The sequence below is a fragment of the Muntiacus reevesi genome, chromosome 7, assembly GCF_963930625.1.
Source record: "Muntiacus reevesi chromosome 7, mMunRee1.1, whole genome shotgun sequence".
NCBI classification, from domain to species: domain Eukaryota; kingdom Metazoa; phylum Chordata; class Mammalia; order Artiodactyla; family Cervidae; genus Muntiacus; species Muntiacus reevesi.
In genome coordinates, this window is record NC_089255.1 from 5,740,170 (window position 1) to 5,756,875 (window position 16,706).

The 16,706-nt window shown below is 51.4% G+C and overlaps 1 protein-coding gene across 3 annotated transcripts in view; it reads right to left on the minus strand.

The window, feature by feature from the left end:
• The window catches only part of HRH2 (histamine receptor H2), a 44,568-nt gene extending 28,361 nt beyond the window's left edge, over window positions 1-16,207 (minus strand). For 2 of the 3 annotated variants that reach the window (XR_010663926.1, XR_010663927.1), the window contains exon 1: window positions 15,993-16,207. The gene's annotated coding sequence lies outside the window, so the exon portion shown is untranslated. The remainder of the gene's footprint in view (window positions 1-15,992) is intronic. The other variant, XM_065940879.1, reaches the window with a different exon arrangement.
• Window positions 16,208-16,706: the final 499 nt, after the last annotated feature.

Below are 16,706 nucleotides of genomic sequence, written 5' to 3' on the forward strand. Positions count from 1 at the left end.
TCTGGGTACCGGGTGCTGCGGGCATCAGAGAGTGGCCCCAGGGTCAGCTCCCCCAGGAGCACTGCCCGCTCAGGAGTCCCAGAGGTGCCTGAGAAGTGGAAGCTATGTCAGCGGAGTGACTCTTATTGTTGAAGGAGGGAAGACGGGCCTTCTAAGCTCCGCTGTGGCTGCAGACAAAGGTGCTGAGCAGCGTGCCTGGAGGCCAGGTGGTGGGGGCCAGCCACTTCAGAAAGGCTGGCGGGCTCTGGGACTCCATCACTGGGAGCCCGGGATGCAGGGTAGGGCCCAGAGGTGCACCCGAAGGGTGAGGCGGGTCCAGCCTCCAGCAGTCCAGACACTGCCTAAAGATGGGGCCGGGGGCCATGGTGGGTGTGGGGAGCAGCAGGGGGCTGTGGGAACTGGGAGGAGGCTGGGTGATGCTGTGGGTGGTGGCAGGTGACAGCGGTGTGTGTGTGCAGAAGGCAACATTTTATGGGGCCTGGAAAACCCCACGGATGCTAAAAACGAACAACTGACCCAGCAGTTGCACTTTGAGAAATTCATCATGTGACCTGGAAATGGTGTTCAAGTCCCTGTGGCAGCACACAATGCAATCATCAAAAGGACAAGTGCACCAGTTTCTCATATTTTTTAGATTCCACATATAAGTGATATTCTACAGTATTTGTTTGTCTGTGTCTGACTTATTTCACTTCAGCATAATAGCCTCCAAGTTCATCCATGTTGCTATCAATGGCAATATTTCCTTCTTTGCTGTGGCTGGATACTACTCCATGGTATATATGTCCCACGTCCTCTTTATCCATTCATCTGTTGATAGACACTTAGGTTGCTTCCACACCTTGGCGACTGTAAATAACACTGCTATGAACATTGGAGTGCGTGTTTCTTTTCAAATTAGTGGGGTTTTCTTTCCCAGATATATCCAAGAGTGAAATTGCTAGGTCATATGGTAGCTCTAGTTTTAGTTTTTTGAGAAACTTCTTTGCTGTTTTCCAAAAAATAAGCAGACTCACAGACACAGAGAACAAACTAGTGGTTACTAGTGGGGAGAAGGATGGGAGGGAGGGACAATATAAAGGTAGTAGATTAAGAAGTACAAACTATTATGGATAAATAAGCTACAAGGATATATTGTAAATATTGTTATTCATTATATTGTATGCCTGTAAGTTACATAATACCATATATCAACTGTACTTTGATAAAAAAATTAAAATTAAATAAAGGACTATTGCAGGCTTTGGGGCTGATGTGGAATGGTTCTGCATGTGTGAGTGTGACATGCTAAAGGGGGAACGTGCGTGTGTTCTTGTGGTCTTGCACTGATGCACAGACTGGTTCAGGAAGGACACACGTGAAAAGGGGCTGACTGCTCCCAGGGGGGTTGATGGGGGCTCAGCCGAGGGTGTGGGATAAACTTCCTTCCCCATATGTCCCTTGGGACCTTGGGAATCTTTTTACCTATAGTCAATGCCATGGTTTTCCCAGTAGTTATGTACGGATGTGAGAGTTGAACCATGAAGAAGGCTGATTGCCAAAGAACTGATGATTTCAAATTGTGGTGCTGAAGAAGATTCTTGAGAATCCCTTGGACAGCAAGAATATCAAACCAGTCAATCTTAAAGGAAATCAACCTGGGTGTTCATTGGAAGGACTGATGCTGAAGCTGAAGCTCCAATACTTTGGCCACCTGATGCAAAGGGCCAACTCACTGGAAAAGACCCTGATGCTGGGAAGAATCAAGGGCAGGAGGAGAAGGGGGCGACAGAGGATGAGATGGTTGGATGGCATCACTGACTCAATGGATGTGAGTTTGAGCAAACTCTGGAAGATTGTGAAGGACAGGGAAGCCTGGCGTGCTGCAGTCCATGGGGTCGCAAAAAGTCAGACACGACTGAACGACTGAACAATGACAGCTGTGGGCAGACATCACCTATGGCCAAACTAACAGCCAGGCCACAGGGCTTGACCAGCAGAGAAAGGCAGAGGGAGGGCACCCAGGTGGAAGGAACAACAGCAAAGGAAAGGCGACCATGTGCTCAGGTGATGCTTAAGAGCGGGACCTGGTGCGTCGGGGCTCCAAGCCAGGGCTGGCACTCAGTCTACCCAGTCAAGAGTAGAATTGATGCTTTTGAACTGTGGTGTTGGAGAAGACTCTTGAGAGTCCCTTGGACTGCAAGGAGATCCAACCAGTCCATCCTAAAGGAGATCAGTCCTGGGTGTTCATTGGAAGGACTGATGCTGAAGCTGAAACTCCAATACTTTGGCCACCTGATGTGAAGGGTTGACTCACTGGAAAAGACCCTCATGCTGGGAAAGATTGAAGGCGGGAGGAGAAGGGGATGACAGAGGATGAGATGGTTGGATGGCATCACCGATGCTATGGACAGGACTTTGGGTAAGCTCTAGCAGTTGGTGACGGACAGGGAGGCCTGGCATGCTGCAGTCCATGGGGTTACAAAGAGTCAAACACGACTGAGTGACTGAACTGACTGACTACTCAGTCAAGAGCCCCTTACTAGTAAGTCCTCTGCTCCAAGCTCACCCTCAGATACCCCTCTTTTCGCAGTCACTGCATAGGACTGGTCAGGTCCGGCCCCTCCAATTGCTTCTCCTGTCATTTGCATAAAGATGACGATGCCTGCCAAGTCCTAGCCCTGCATGATCTGGCCTCTGCCAACCTTTCCAGCCAGTTCTCAGGGTGGGGAGTGGAAATGTAGTTGTGAGGGGAGTGCTGAGGAGTTTGCACTTAGTTCTAAGGGCAGCAGCCCAGCCCTGGAGGTTCAATCAACAGGTCCGAGATTGCCTAGAGAACCAGTGGCATGCAGGACACCACCCTCTTGATCCCAGTCAGCCATCAATCAATGAGGCACTTCTGACTGGGGAACATATGTCAGATGCTTGCTCCACAACATGCCTAGGGCCATCTGCTCTCTGAACATCCTCTCACTCACGCTTCACCACAACATCCTGTGGCAAGAGGTCTTTTCCTCATTTTAAAAATGCAGAAACCCAGGTTCAGGAAAGTGAGGTTGCCCAAAGTCTCAATATCACTAAGTCAAAAAGTCAGAATTTGAATCCCCGACTGTCTCACTCCATAATCCTGGTTTTCAGTTGCTATTATTTCAGCTTTCCTACAGAGAAAGAAACTACACCCTTCAGGCTTTCCAAAGAGATGATGGTGAGTTCCCCGGGCATCTGCAGCTGAAGATGCTTCCTCTTTTGCTGTCTTTGATCTTCGTGGTTGTAGATTTCTAACTCCTTCCCCACAGTGGGCTTGACGTTCGGTAAAAGCCTCATATGGCAGTAAACAATTTCTGGTTGAAGTTGTTCATTAGAGAGAAAGGCCTTGGGCTCCTGGTGATCTGAGTTTTTGGTTCCACCCTTTCCTGTCTGCTCTCAAGCCCATCTTGTCCCAAACACTGCAGCCCCCTTGATGGGGGAGAGTGCCCCCTCTGCACAGGCTGAGAGGTGAACGGACCCAAATATTGCCTGGAATTTGGGACAGGTTCTGTAACCGCTGCTGTTGGCACAGTCAAAGACGAGCCCCACCCATGTGTGAAAGGCATGGTGGAGCAAAGCGGACTTTCTCCTGTGACGACTGTCCTCACTCGGGCATCACAGTGCGGGGAAGATGACTGGGGCTGGAAGCCAGGACACTGGTCTCTTCCATCCGCTGAGCACCCACAGGTAACTCAGTATCTCTGGGCTGCTCTGCAGTACTCAGTGGTGTCTGACTCTTTGCGATCCCTTGGACTGTGGACTGTAGCCCGCCAGGCTCCTCTGTCCATGGGATTCTCCAGGCAAGAACTCTGGCGTGGGTTGCCATGTCCTACTCCCAGGGATCTCCCCAACCCAGGGAGTGAACCCACATCTCTAGAGTCTCCTGCCTTGACTGGCAGATTCTTTACCGCGCACCACCTGGGAAGCCCCAAATATCTCTGTGAGGCAGAGATTATTATGAGTCCCATTTGACAGATTGTGAAACTCAGGTTCAGACATTAAGTCACTTGTCCAAAGGTGCATAGCTGGAAAAGAGACAGGCAGGGCTTTGAACCAGATCTAACTCCACTGTCTCTGAATGTCCATAGCCAACCGCCCTGCCCTCTCACCAACTAAGACATGCATATAATTCAGTTCACTTGCTGACTATTTGTGTGACCAGTCCTTGCTGAGATGTTTTGTTTTCAGTGAGAGACCCCAGATCATCTGACTGGCTTCTGCCAACGGTTGATGATGGGAAGCTGAAGCCACATCGGGTGACAACAAATTCCCTTGGTCACTGTTGTCTAGGAGCATCTCTATTTCTTCCCCTTTTTATCAGTTTAGGTGAAAGGCACATGAGATCAAAGTGCACAATTCAATGGCATTCAGTCCATTCATGATGTTGTGTAACTTCCATCTCTACTTGGTTTTCAAACATAGTCATCATCTTGAAGGGAACCTACACCTGTTAAGCAATCACTTCCTGTCTCCGGTTCCCGGCAACCACCGACTTGCTTTCGGGCTCCATAGAGTTTGTCTATTCTGGACATCGGGGACACAAAGGGAAGGGGGATCTCTGAGTCTCTTTCCTAGCCTCTGGTTTCCCTTCATCCACCTCGGGGCTCAGGCTACACATTCAAGCATCATCCTGGACCACTGTCTTTCCTTCATCCCCAACATTCAACCCATCAGCAAAGTGGGTGCATTTTCCCTCTGAAATACGTATGTCTTGGATGAGGCTACTTTCTTTGTTTGCTGCCATCCTGGTCCTCGTCCAAGCCAGCAGCATCTCTTGTCTGGGCTTCTGTGACAGCTGTCAACAGGCATGTCTGCTGCCCCCTTTGGTCTCCAGCCCTGCCCTCCTGCTTCCGTCTCATTCACACTGTGCCTTATACACGTTCCTTGGATCACAAGACATCCCACCCCTGGGATCCGTGCCCCATCTCTCTGACCTCCTTCCTCAGCCTCAGGACTCACCGGGTACCCGACCACTCTGACCCTGCCCCAGAGCCTTGGACATGCACTGCCTCCTCCTCAGGCCTCTGCCTTGATCTGCTGCTGACGTGGGTGGACACTGGCATCTTGGCTCAAATATCAGTTCTGTGGAGGGCATCCTCCTTGACCCTTGGAGCAGCTCCTGGACCCTCACCATATCCCCTCCACTTGGCTCTTCACTAAGAAAGCCAATATTTTTTTGGCATTTTTCTTTTTTTCCCTATTTGTTCACCGTATCTTTGTCCGAAATAGAATATAGGCATCATTTTTTGTTCCCTGACAGGCACTTAATGGGGGCTCAATTCATATTTATTGGGTTGACTAATGCATACTGAAAACAACCATCATTGCAGGATAATACCACATTTAGGGGGTGCTTTGAAAGTGTAAGCAATGTTCTAAGAACTGATATTTACATACTTTATCCCATTTAATCTCTCTGCAACAGCCTTCCTACAGGGACACCATTATTTATCTCCACTTTATAGATGAGGAACTTGAGGTCTATGGTGCTTTGTAACCTGACCAAAGCCCATGACCAGACTTGAGGTAACAAGTGTGGCAAAAGTCCTACAGCTCACTGGGTCACCTTACAGATATCCACTGCAAACAGCGAAGGCTTGCCAGGAACAGTCACACTCTGGTTATCTTAGGTAGTCCTCTCTGCCCTCCCCCACCTTCCACTCCCTCCACGTGCCATTACTTCAGAGTGAGTCCTGCAGGAGAGCTCCCTGCGGAGCTGCCAGGGCCGTCACTATTAGCACACTTTGCAAAGATGGCTCAGAGAGGCCGAATGCCTGGGCTGAGGTCACGCAGCTGCCAGAGGAGGGAAGGGCCCTCTAGGCTTCCAATTGCAAACAGCATACCCTGTCTGAAGCCTACTGTGTTTCCAAACCTCATGCGTTCATGGACCAACTCCACGATTTTGCCAAACCCACAAAATATACCAGTTCTATTTTGTACTTAACATTTTTCTTTAAAGTGATAGAATGAATTGTAAAAGGAATTTTGTCTTATTATTACAATAACCACCAGGATCACTTTCCCTCAAATAGGCTACCCTGAAAACAAAGGCAGTGGAAACAGAGCTGATGTTATTAAATTCCATGTAGCTGCTGCTGCCTGAAAAGCCAGCCCAACCCTCTCCTAGCTAGAAAGGCTGTGCTACAAAGGTGCTAAAGACACATTATCACCTAACTGATAACTTTCCTTGCACAAAGAAGAAGGTCTGAAGAAGAACTAAAAAGCCAATCTGTTCACCGTGTGATGGGATGGTTGTTGTTATCTGAGACAGCTGCCATCCAAGTCCACCCCAGGACACTCAGGGCCACCTGCCACACTTGAGTATTTTACTCAACCCAGGAAGCTAACACTGTGTAATGGAGAGGAACCAGGAACCTGTCGGAGGCTCAGTTTTCCCATCTGTAAATGAGCAGAAAACTGAGCATGCGATGCTGGCAAGATGAAATGTGAAGGTAACGGGATGCTAGAGACGTGGTGGCTCCTTGGTAAATGTCTCTCCCTGCCCCCTGGCCATTCTCTGGTCTTCTTGCCTGCCCTCCTGCAAGAGAAGGCACCCAGGTAAACATGTCTTCATCTGAAAGATCTGAGCACAGGGGTAGGTGCTCCTGGGCAGCCCTGCACAGTCGCCATGGCTGGCTGGGACCACGTGTGGGTCAGAAGGCTTCTCCTCCCAGCCCGCCTCTCACCACTCCCCATCTCAGCCAGCAGCTGCCTCAAGATCGAATCCCATCTCTGCTACTTGCCAAGGAGGCACTCTTAGCCAGGCAGCTTTGCCTTGAACCTCGGTCTCCCTTTCTGCAAAACGGGGATACTAGTCCCAAACACACAAGGGTGTAGAATGGCTGGTGGGGGGTTAAGAGCAAGGCGCCTCCAGGACCCAGGGACCTGGGCCACGTTCTGGCCCCGCTGCTTCTTTATGCAGCCACGGGGAGCAAGGGCTTGGATTCCTCCCATCTCAGATTCCTCACGGGGCACAATGGAAATAACAGGAACCTCCCCATTATCCGACTGTTGTGAGGAGTAGTTGGGCAAACGTGTGTGAAGCTCCAGAGACTGAGTGCTGAGGGCAAGGGAGCGCTCTGCAGACGCACGAACACTCGGCACAAGGCGGGGACTGGAACCCCCTCCCTCCAGCTGCCCACTGGCCTCCGGGTCCCTCCTCCCCGCAAGGCCCCCCAACACCCCCTCCCTCAGCCACACGCTCCCAGCCCCCAGCCTCCAGCCCCCAGCCCTGGGGACCAAATCACTGCTGCTTGGCTTCTACTCCGGGTGCAGGCTTTCTGAAGAGGCTCACTCAAGACAATTCCAAATACACGCAAAACTGTAGGCTTAACTGTATTATTCATGACAGGTGCTGCTGCAAATGACTTTTATATGTTCAAAACTGGAAGAACAGTGGCGTAAATTATGTCCTAATGGAATTACTAGAGCTGCTGCTGTCACATTTTGGAAACTATGAAATAAGGGGAAATGCTTACATTTAAGTAGTAAAGCAGCAGGATTCAGATTGTATACAGAGGATGACTGCAACTATGAACTCCTGCCCTGTTAACCAGCTGGAGAGAAACACAAGAAATAAAGTTTATGTCTAGAAGGGCGGGCTGGATGGTAATAGTGGCTTTCTGATGGTGATACAGTTATTTGTTACTATTATCTTCTACATCTCCTTATTCAAAATCTTCTACACTTGAGAATGAAGCCTACTGGGACTAAAAGGCAACATGAAGATGCAGAAGTGTGTCTAATATATTCTCCTTATGTCAAAGGTGAGAATACATACATATATATGTAAACATGTGTTTATATGTGGTGCTTCCCAGGTAGCGATAGCAGTAAAGAATCTCCCCTGGAGGAGGGCATGACAACCCCCTCCAGTATTCTTGCCTGGAGAATCCCATGGACAGAGGAACCTGGTGGGCTACAGTCCATAGCGTCACAGAGTCAGACACGACTGAGGTGACTTAGTACACATGCATATGTTTATATATGAAGTGTATATGTTTTTGCATAAAGAAAATCTGAAAAGATACATTGCAACAAAACAAAATTGACCCCCTCTTTTGGGCAAGGTAGCCGGGGCCTTTGTATATTATATCATGTACCTTTGTATGGGCTTCCCTGGTGTCTCAGTTGGTAAAGAAAACTAGGAGGTTGGTCAGACCTCCTAGGTCTGAGGGCCTAGGACCCAGGCAGGCTGTGTGTGAACAGTCTACATCCTCTGGGACTGGGGGTACAAGCATGGTGACCCAGAGAGGGTATCAGGACTTGGGCCAGAGGGATGGCTACCGTAGTCAGTATGGGCCCAGTGCCACGGGATCACCACATTCTTCAGGAGAAACTGGAAAGATGATGTTTAAGTGAGTGAGTGAAAGTCACTCAGTCGTGTCCGCCTTTTGTGACCCCATGGACTATACAGTCCATGGAATTCTCCAGACCAGAATACTGGAGTGGTAGCCTTTCCCTTCTCCAGGGGATCTTCCCAACCCAGAGATCAAACCCAGGTCTCCCGCATTGCAGGCGGATTCTTTACCATTTGAGCTATCAGGGAAGCCCTGATGTGAGTACTTCTGGCTTTAAAATAAAACATCTACGGGACTTCCCTGGTGGGCCAATGCTAAGACTCTGTGCTCCTAAGGCAAGGGTGTGTGCATGCTGAGTCGCTTCAGTGTCCAACTCTTTGCAGCCCCGTGGACTGTAGCCCGCCAGGCTCCTCTGTCCATGGGGATCTCCAGGCGAGGATACTGGAGTGGGTTGCCATGCCCTCCTCCAGGGGATCTTCCCCACCCTGGGGTCGAGCCTGTGTCTCTTACATCTCCTGCATTGGGAGACGGGTTCTTTACCACTAAATGCAGGGGGGCTGGGTTCAGTCCTTGACCAGGGAACTAGATCCCTCAGGCCTGAAAGCAAAGATCCTGTGTGCTGCAACTAAGATCTGGAGTAGCCAAATAAATAAGTAAACATTTAAAAAGGAAGAAAGGAAGGAAGAAAGATCTGAAAATATATACAGTCTTTGAAAAAATAAATAAAAGACCCAAACTTTTCAATGAAATCTCATTTTAAAATAATGGCTTAATAAAAAGTATCTTACAGTTTCCTGCGAAAGTCCTCCACCAGCAGGTGTCTATGACCTTGGCACATTCCTGCTGCTCTCCGAGAGCAAGGTCGGCCCCCAGGACCTGGTTGCTTTTGTAACCACCCTCCCGCCTTTCATACGGCTTTGCAAATTCTGCCCTAGACCAAATCCATCGGTCAGTGTTCGGGGTCGGGGGGGCGGGGGTCTGACATTTACCCATCTCTGCCCTGGGAGTGTGGTACGGGGTCCAGAAGGGGGGTGATTGATTCTAGCAATGGGCTTTCTCCGGGGTAGTGAGTGCTCTGCGTCTGGAAGGGACGGGCAGTGGGGCCGTAGCCGGGAGTCCCACGGCCTTCAGAGGCCAGAGTCTCTGCCCCTCCTGCCCTCCCCAGCCTCAGTTTCCCCTCCCCTCTTATCACGCCCTGTACTTCAACCACCCAGGAAGCGTCACCCTTCCTTTCACTCTCGACAGTCTCACAGCTCTGGTCCTTTGCAGAGCCCAATCCCTCGGTCTGGACACCCTCTTCCACTGCCTCTGAGGTCGTGCCTCAGCCACCAGGAAAACGCCATCCTCATGGGCCAGCTCCCACAGGTCCCATGCCTCCCCGTCACAGCAACCTGGGAGGCTGGCCCTGGCATCTCCCATGTCGTTCATTGTTTAGACTCCCCGATCTCCTTCAGGTGCTTCTGTCTGCCAAACAGCTTTAGACTCTGCCCCTTCTCTCCAGCGGCAGTGCTCCAGCCTTCATCTCTGCTCATCTGGAAAGAGCAAGGGTACCCAGACAGAGTGCCTGGTCTCCCCTTCTCTCCCCAGCACCCTGGCCTCTGTGCTGTCTGGGGAAAGGGCACTTTTCAAAAGTGCAACCTGCTGGCCTCTATCTGCAGCCTCCAATCTCTGCCTGGTACCTGCAGCCTCCAGGGCTAAGTCCACACTCTTCTGCTTGGCACTGCAGGCTTTCCATGATCAGGACCTCAGCAAACTGAATCCTCTGTTACCTCCTTCCACTGACCCCGGAGCCTCAGGCAAAACCTAATTGTCCTGAATGCCCTGAGCACACCTGGAGGCTTTGCAACCGTGTCTCTGCACACCTCTTCCTATGCCTTTAATACCCAGACACTCTGCCTACCTGCTGCGCTCCCGTTCATCCCCGCACCCAGCTCACGAATCCTCCCGCTTCCCCGCCAGGCAGTGGGTATTCCGGTTTGAGGGCTACTCGCCACTTCAGGGCTGCCGCTGTCCTGCTGCTGGCTGCAAGCCTGCCTTCCCCACGACACCTGGCTCTCTGGGCAGGTGTGGCGGTTACCTGTCTCTATGTTTTCGGGGCACCACGCAGGACTAGGCACGGCAGACCACCAAGAAGTGTTTGTTAAGTGACTGAGTGAGGGGCCGGATGGCTCTAATGCTCAGAGAGGGTTTGGAGGTTAGATTACTCTCTTGGGGAAAGTGGGTGACTCTAGAGCTGAATGAGGCCAAGGTGGAGCCCTGGGCTGAGCTGTTGACAATTCTTCCTGCTGTTCCTGGCTGCCACATGCTCCTGGAGACTGTCCCCACGGACCTGGCGATTATCAGCCACACTGCCTACTACGATCCGTGACCAACTTGGCTCCAGCCACCTTTCTCTCGCTGCCATGGCGCCAGGCCGGCGCCTCCTGGCAGAGCTACCACAGGGAAGCTGGCATCAATGAAGGGCAGAGTTAGAAAGGCCCTATGAGGTCAGCCAGCTCATATACCTGTGTCTGTTTTCAGATGGGGCAGCCGGGACCCAGAGAGGGGCAGCCACTTGCCCAGGGTCACACAGGAGGCCAGTTCTTCTGGATTTTATGAGATACTAAAAAGAATATCCAAAAGAAACCTTGAAAGGGATAGAAAAAGCTTGTGGGTGGGTGTCAGGGAAGGCCCTTGAGACCAAGAGAACAGGGAAGCTCTTTCTGAGGCTGATCCCAGAGCTGCTGTGCAAAGGAGGATGGGGTGGCAGTGGGGGTAGGGGAACCCCCCGCAAAGGACTCACACAGTGATGGGCTTGCTGCTCTGAGGTCGGCTTGGCCATAGCAGAGTGAGGGGAGGTGCGTCCAGAGATGGGGGCAAGGCCCTGTCGGGCAGGCCTGGTACCTCTCTGCAGGGTCTGTGGCTCGCTCTAAGCAAGGGAAGCATGCAACCAAGTTTTAAAGCTGATGTGAAAAGACGGTGCTGCAAACAAGATACACAAACGGACACGGAGCACCCAAAAAGGTGTTCAAATTCATTAGCTGTCGGGGAATGCAAATCAAAACCACAGTGATATCACTTCACACCCACTAGCATGGCTAGGATCCAAAAGTCAGACCATGAGTGTCAGGGAGGATGGAGACCTCAGACAGGGCTGGTGGGGATGTACGATGGCGCCACAGGTTCAGAAAACACTCTAGTGCTTCTTCAAAGGGTTAAACCTAGTGTTATCATACAACCTAATAATTCTACTTTTAGGTATATACCTCAGAGAAATGAAAATTTATGTCCTGACAAAACCTGTACACAACTGTTCAGAGCAGTGTTACTCATAATAGCCAAAAAGGTAGATACGACCCAAATACCAATCAAGCATCGATGAATGGATAAACAAAATTTGGTCTATCCATGCAATGGAATATTATTTGGGCCATAAAAAGCGGTGACATACTGACACACGCTACAACATAGATGGCCCTTGAAGACACAATGCTGAAAATAAGCCAGACACAAAGGTCATATGTTGCATGATTCCACTGACACGAAATCTGCAGAACAGGCACATCTACAGAGACAGGAAGCAAATCAGCGATTTGTGGGGGGGTGGGGGGTGGATAGGGTGTCACAGCCAATGTGTAGAAAGTTTCTCTTTGGGGTGATGAAAATGTTCTGGAATCAGAAAGCAGCCACGGTTGTGCAGCTCTGCGAATATACTCAAAGCAGATGGCTTATATATTTGATATTTTATGGCAGGTGAATTATATCTCTATAAAGCTTCTATGGTTTTTGTTTAAAAAGAGACCATTCTGGCTGGTGGTGGGGGCAGAGTGGCAGCAGGGAGACCAGGAGTGCCGTCACGGGCTCCAAGGTGGCAGTTGCTGAATATCCGTGGACGCCCTGCATGGGCCAACCCTGCTCAGGACGGCCCTTCTCTTCTGTTCCAGGGTTTCTCAACTCAGCACCATTGACATTTTGGACAGGTAAATTCTCTGTTGTGGGGACCGTCCTGGGCCTTGTGGGATGTTTGGCAGCATCCGTGCCCTCTGCCCACTGGCTGTCAGTACACCTCCCCACCCCCAGCTGTGATAATCAAAACTGTCTCCATATGTTGATAAATGTCCCTGGGTGGCCAAACTGCCCAGTTGAGAACCACTGTTCTAGCCTGTCTTGCTCACCTGGTGGGTTCTTGCTTATCCTTCCAGAACCATTTCAGATACCATCTTGTCCAGGGAGCCTCCGTTCTTCCTCCCCTGAGGCCCCAGTGTCCCTAACACAATCCCCCACCTCCACCAGGAAGGCCCTGCAGACCCAGTTTACACACTGCTCTCCCCCACGTCTGTGCAGGGATGGCACCTTATGTGCCTTTGGGTCCCTAGCACAAGGCCTGGCACTTCAGAGGTCACTGCTGAGCCATTTCTGTTCTTTTAAACAGAAACTTGATTTAATTTTGGGGGTCATGCCCCACAGCTTGCAGGATCTTCGTTCTCCGACCAGGGACTGACCCTGGGCCCCCACAGTGAGAGGGGGCCCAGGGTAACCACCGAACCACCAGGGGATTTCTCGAGCCATTTCTTCAGAAAGTGCAGAGAAGCACTGCCTCCCCCAGGGTTTCTGTGATAAGTACTAAAATGTCAACCGATGGAATCTGTTGACCCTTCCTGACTCCAGCTGAGCGCAGACTCTGAATGTGGGTGGCCTGGCTTTGGACCCTGTGGGACACCGGGAAGTGGCTGAAGAGGTCTCACTCTCGGCTTCTTCTCTGAGAAGTGGGGCTATCGCTAGCACCTGCCTCACAGATTTACCACGAGCACACAGGAAAAACAACTCAGGCCAGATGTTGGTGGGATTAAAAATTTAGTATTCCTTCTTCCTTCTAAGATGCCTGCCAGGCCTCAACACAGAGGTGACCCTCTTGCTGACAGGCCTCCATACTTCAGCCGTGTCCTGGATGCTGGCCAGGAAGAGGTGGGAGCAGGTGGAGTAAAAATCAGACAGTTCTATGTCCACTAATTATTATAGCATATGTTCATTGACTAAAATCTGTAAAGTCTATAAATTATAAAGCGGGAATAAATCTCCCACGGGCAAACACTGTTAACACCATTTGGATTATATCCTTCCAGTCTTTTTTCTAAGTACTTGCCACCAATTTGTGATGCTACATATACACATACACAAGTGCCCATCCATGAAGGACCGTCCATTTTTCATAGAGGACGGACTGGTGGTTGCCCAGGGGAAGGGGGCTGAGGGGGGAAGCAGTGGGAGGATGGGGTTAGCTGATGTAAGCTGTTACATATAGAATGGATAAACAAGGTCCTACTGCACGGCACAGAGAACCATATTCAGGAGCATATGATAAACCATAATGGAAAAGAATACTTTAAAAAAGAACGTCTCTCTCTCTAAATATATATTATATATATATATATATATACACATATAACTGAATTACTTTGCTATAACAGCAGAAATAAATACTATGTTGTAAATCAACTATACTTTAATTTCAAGTGTTTTAATATTGTAGTAAAATTCAAATAACATAAAAAATTTATCATCAAAAAAGAGGATTGTCCATTTTTATTAGCCACCTCACTGTCCCATAGTTTCCTCAGTTGATTTCCTACTTTTGAACATTTAGGTCCTCTCTCTTGATGAATCTCTTTCCAGCTGAGCCTTGGTTTATATTCCCATCATCTTGTTTGGATATTCTGCTCTTCTCTGAGAACATTTTTGGCAAAGGAACCTCTCCAGCCTGCCGGAACACCCATTTTCCCAGAGCAGGATGCCCATTTTCCCGTCACCACAGACTTTCTCCCTAAGCTGAGCTAAATCCTTGAGATTGGGACCCAATCCCGTTTCTGCTTCTCTGGGGCCCTCGCGGAGATGGAGCACAGCTGGATCTGTTTTCCCCTCGGACACCTCAGCCCAGACGGTCAGCTCCATTAGTCATCATGGGAGGATGCAGAAGGAAGACTGCTCTTGTGACCTGGAGCGGCAGCCTTGGTTGAGATTAATGGAGGTAAGGTGAACTGGGATGAGCTGGTAGGGGAAGGAAAAGTTGGTGGGACAGAGTGAGTCAGCCTAGTATCTGCTTCCTGTGTGGAGTCGGGCCGTGACCTTCCTTCCTTCCAGACTCCTGGAGAAATCACCTGGCAAAGGGACCCCCCACACACCACAGCCAGACTTCAGACTCACTTTCTCCAGCGATTATGTAGCACCTCTTCCTATTACATGCTTCACAAGAAACCAGCCAACAAGCAAGCAATGAACCAGGTGCCAGGAACGCCATCGACCACCATATCTGGGGGGCAGTTTGGTGCTGTGAGACGCACTCTGCAATCAGGCAGGACTGGGGCCAGCCCCAGGGCAGGCATTTCCCATCAGTGTGACCCCGAGGAAATCACAGACCCTGTGAGCCTTGGTTTTCTGTAAACTGGGATTTAATGGCACTGGCTTCCCTGATTATTGCAATGACTATAGCCAATACCATATACATCACACGCTGAGTTACCAGACCTGGCATGTGCAAAAGAAACGTTCTTTTTTCATTCTATTCAATTCTCCTCATAACTCAGGGTCCGAGGTGTCAATAAATATCATTTACTAATTGCCTTTCCTAACCTCCAGCAACAGAAATCTCCTGAACAGGGAGGAATTCATGACTTTCTATTACAAATAAGGAAACTGAGGCTCAGAGAGCTTCCGTCAGGAGTCTTGACTGGATGTAAGCTGTTATCTCAAAGGCGTCACATCTAAAATAACCACCAGGATGTTGTATCTGGGTTGGGGAGAGGGGCTCCTGACACCCCCCTCCTCATTCCCTGGGCACTGCTTCATGCCCAGCTGGACCACTAACCATCTCTGGCAAAGGAGACCAGGACCGATCTGGCACATACAAATGAGTTTTCAGGAGGCAGCCCGCGCCAGGACTCTGGGCACCCGAGTTAGGGCATGACAGCTGCCACAGGGGAATGCCACGACCCGCAGGTACCTGCCTGCCCCACCTTCTTATCCTTGAGTGAAGCTCAGGCTCCCATGCTCAAGGTCAGCTGCACGCATTAGGCGGCAGAACTGCCGTTTCCAAGCCTCGAAGCCGAGGCCACCTGCCCGGCTCCATCCCGGAGGCTCGGTGTCCAGAAGCTCCCGGTACCCGGTCCTCGCTCCAGGGCATGGGGCATCGGGGTGACAGTCCAGGAGAGCGAAGGCTTCCTAAGGAGCTGGGAGCCTCCTCCCGGCCCAGCCCCTGCCCTCTACCGGCTTTCCTTAAGCAGAAAGTCGAGCCTTGCGCCCACAGACATCGCCCTGAGAAAACGCCAGCGCCCAGACATAGGGACAAATCATGGGCTGTTTCTGCGAAAGTGGGTTTTCCAAATCGATCCCACGGGGGCAGCGGGGACTTCCGCGCGATCCCGCGCCCAGAGCACCACCGCAGACCGACCGGGGCTGCACCCCGCGCTTGCCACGTTCCCAGGCGCCACCCCCGCGAGTCACAAAAGGAAACTGAGTCTCGCCGGCAAAGGGACTGGTCCAAGGTCAGACACAGCCCGCACGCGGACGGGCCGGGCTCGAACCCGGGGTCAGGGTCAAGCCGGCGACGGGGAACCGGGCGCAGCCGCCAGGGGCGCCCCTCCTCTCCACCAGCGCCTGCCCGGGGACCCCACCCCGCGCCCAGGCCCGGCGGGGAGAAGGCGGCCGCGTTACCTGGAGCTGCCGCCGCCGAGGTGGCTCCGCTCGGGCAAGCCTCCGTCCTGCGCCCGCGCCGGCTGCGCTCCGGGCAGGGATGGAGCGGGCGGCGCTCCCCGCCCGCCCGCGCCCTGCGCCTCGCACCCACTTCCTCGTCTCCGCCCCCAGCTCGCTGCTCCTGGCTCCCGCTCGCTCCTTCCCTTCCTTCCCTCTCCAAGTCTCTTTCTCTCCCTCTCTGTCGTCTCTTTCCCCCACGGCGCACGCACACACTCACATGCTCCCCTCCTTGGCTTTCCTGCCTCTCCCACACTCTCCCACACTCTGTCTTTTGCTTTCTCCTGGACCTTCTTTCCTTCTGTCTCTGCCTCACACTTTCCCTTTTGTCTTTTTTTTTTTTTGGTCAAGCTCCCCCCTCTTTCCCTCGCTTTTCCCCTCCCTCCCGCCCACTGCCCCCACTGCCTGGCCTGGGACCCAGACTCCAGCTGTGCCTTCCCTGGTTGAGAGGAAAGGGACTCCTGACTGCGGTTCAGCACTGGTTTCTGCCCACAGCTGGACGGCCTGCCCTGGGAGGGCTAGACCCATGGGATCAGGTGGCACCCGCTACCCTGGGGTGTCCAGCTCCCAGCCACCTGGAATCTAGCTAGAAGAGAGAGGAAGAACTAGTTTCAAGGGAAAAGTCTGGATAATTCTGGGATCTGAACTGGAAACAAAGAGGGCCTGAGGCTTAAGGGC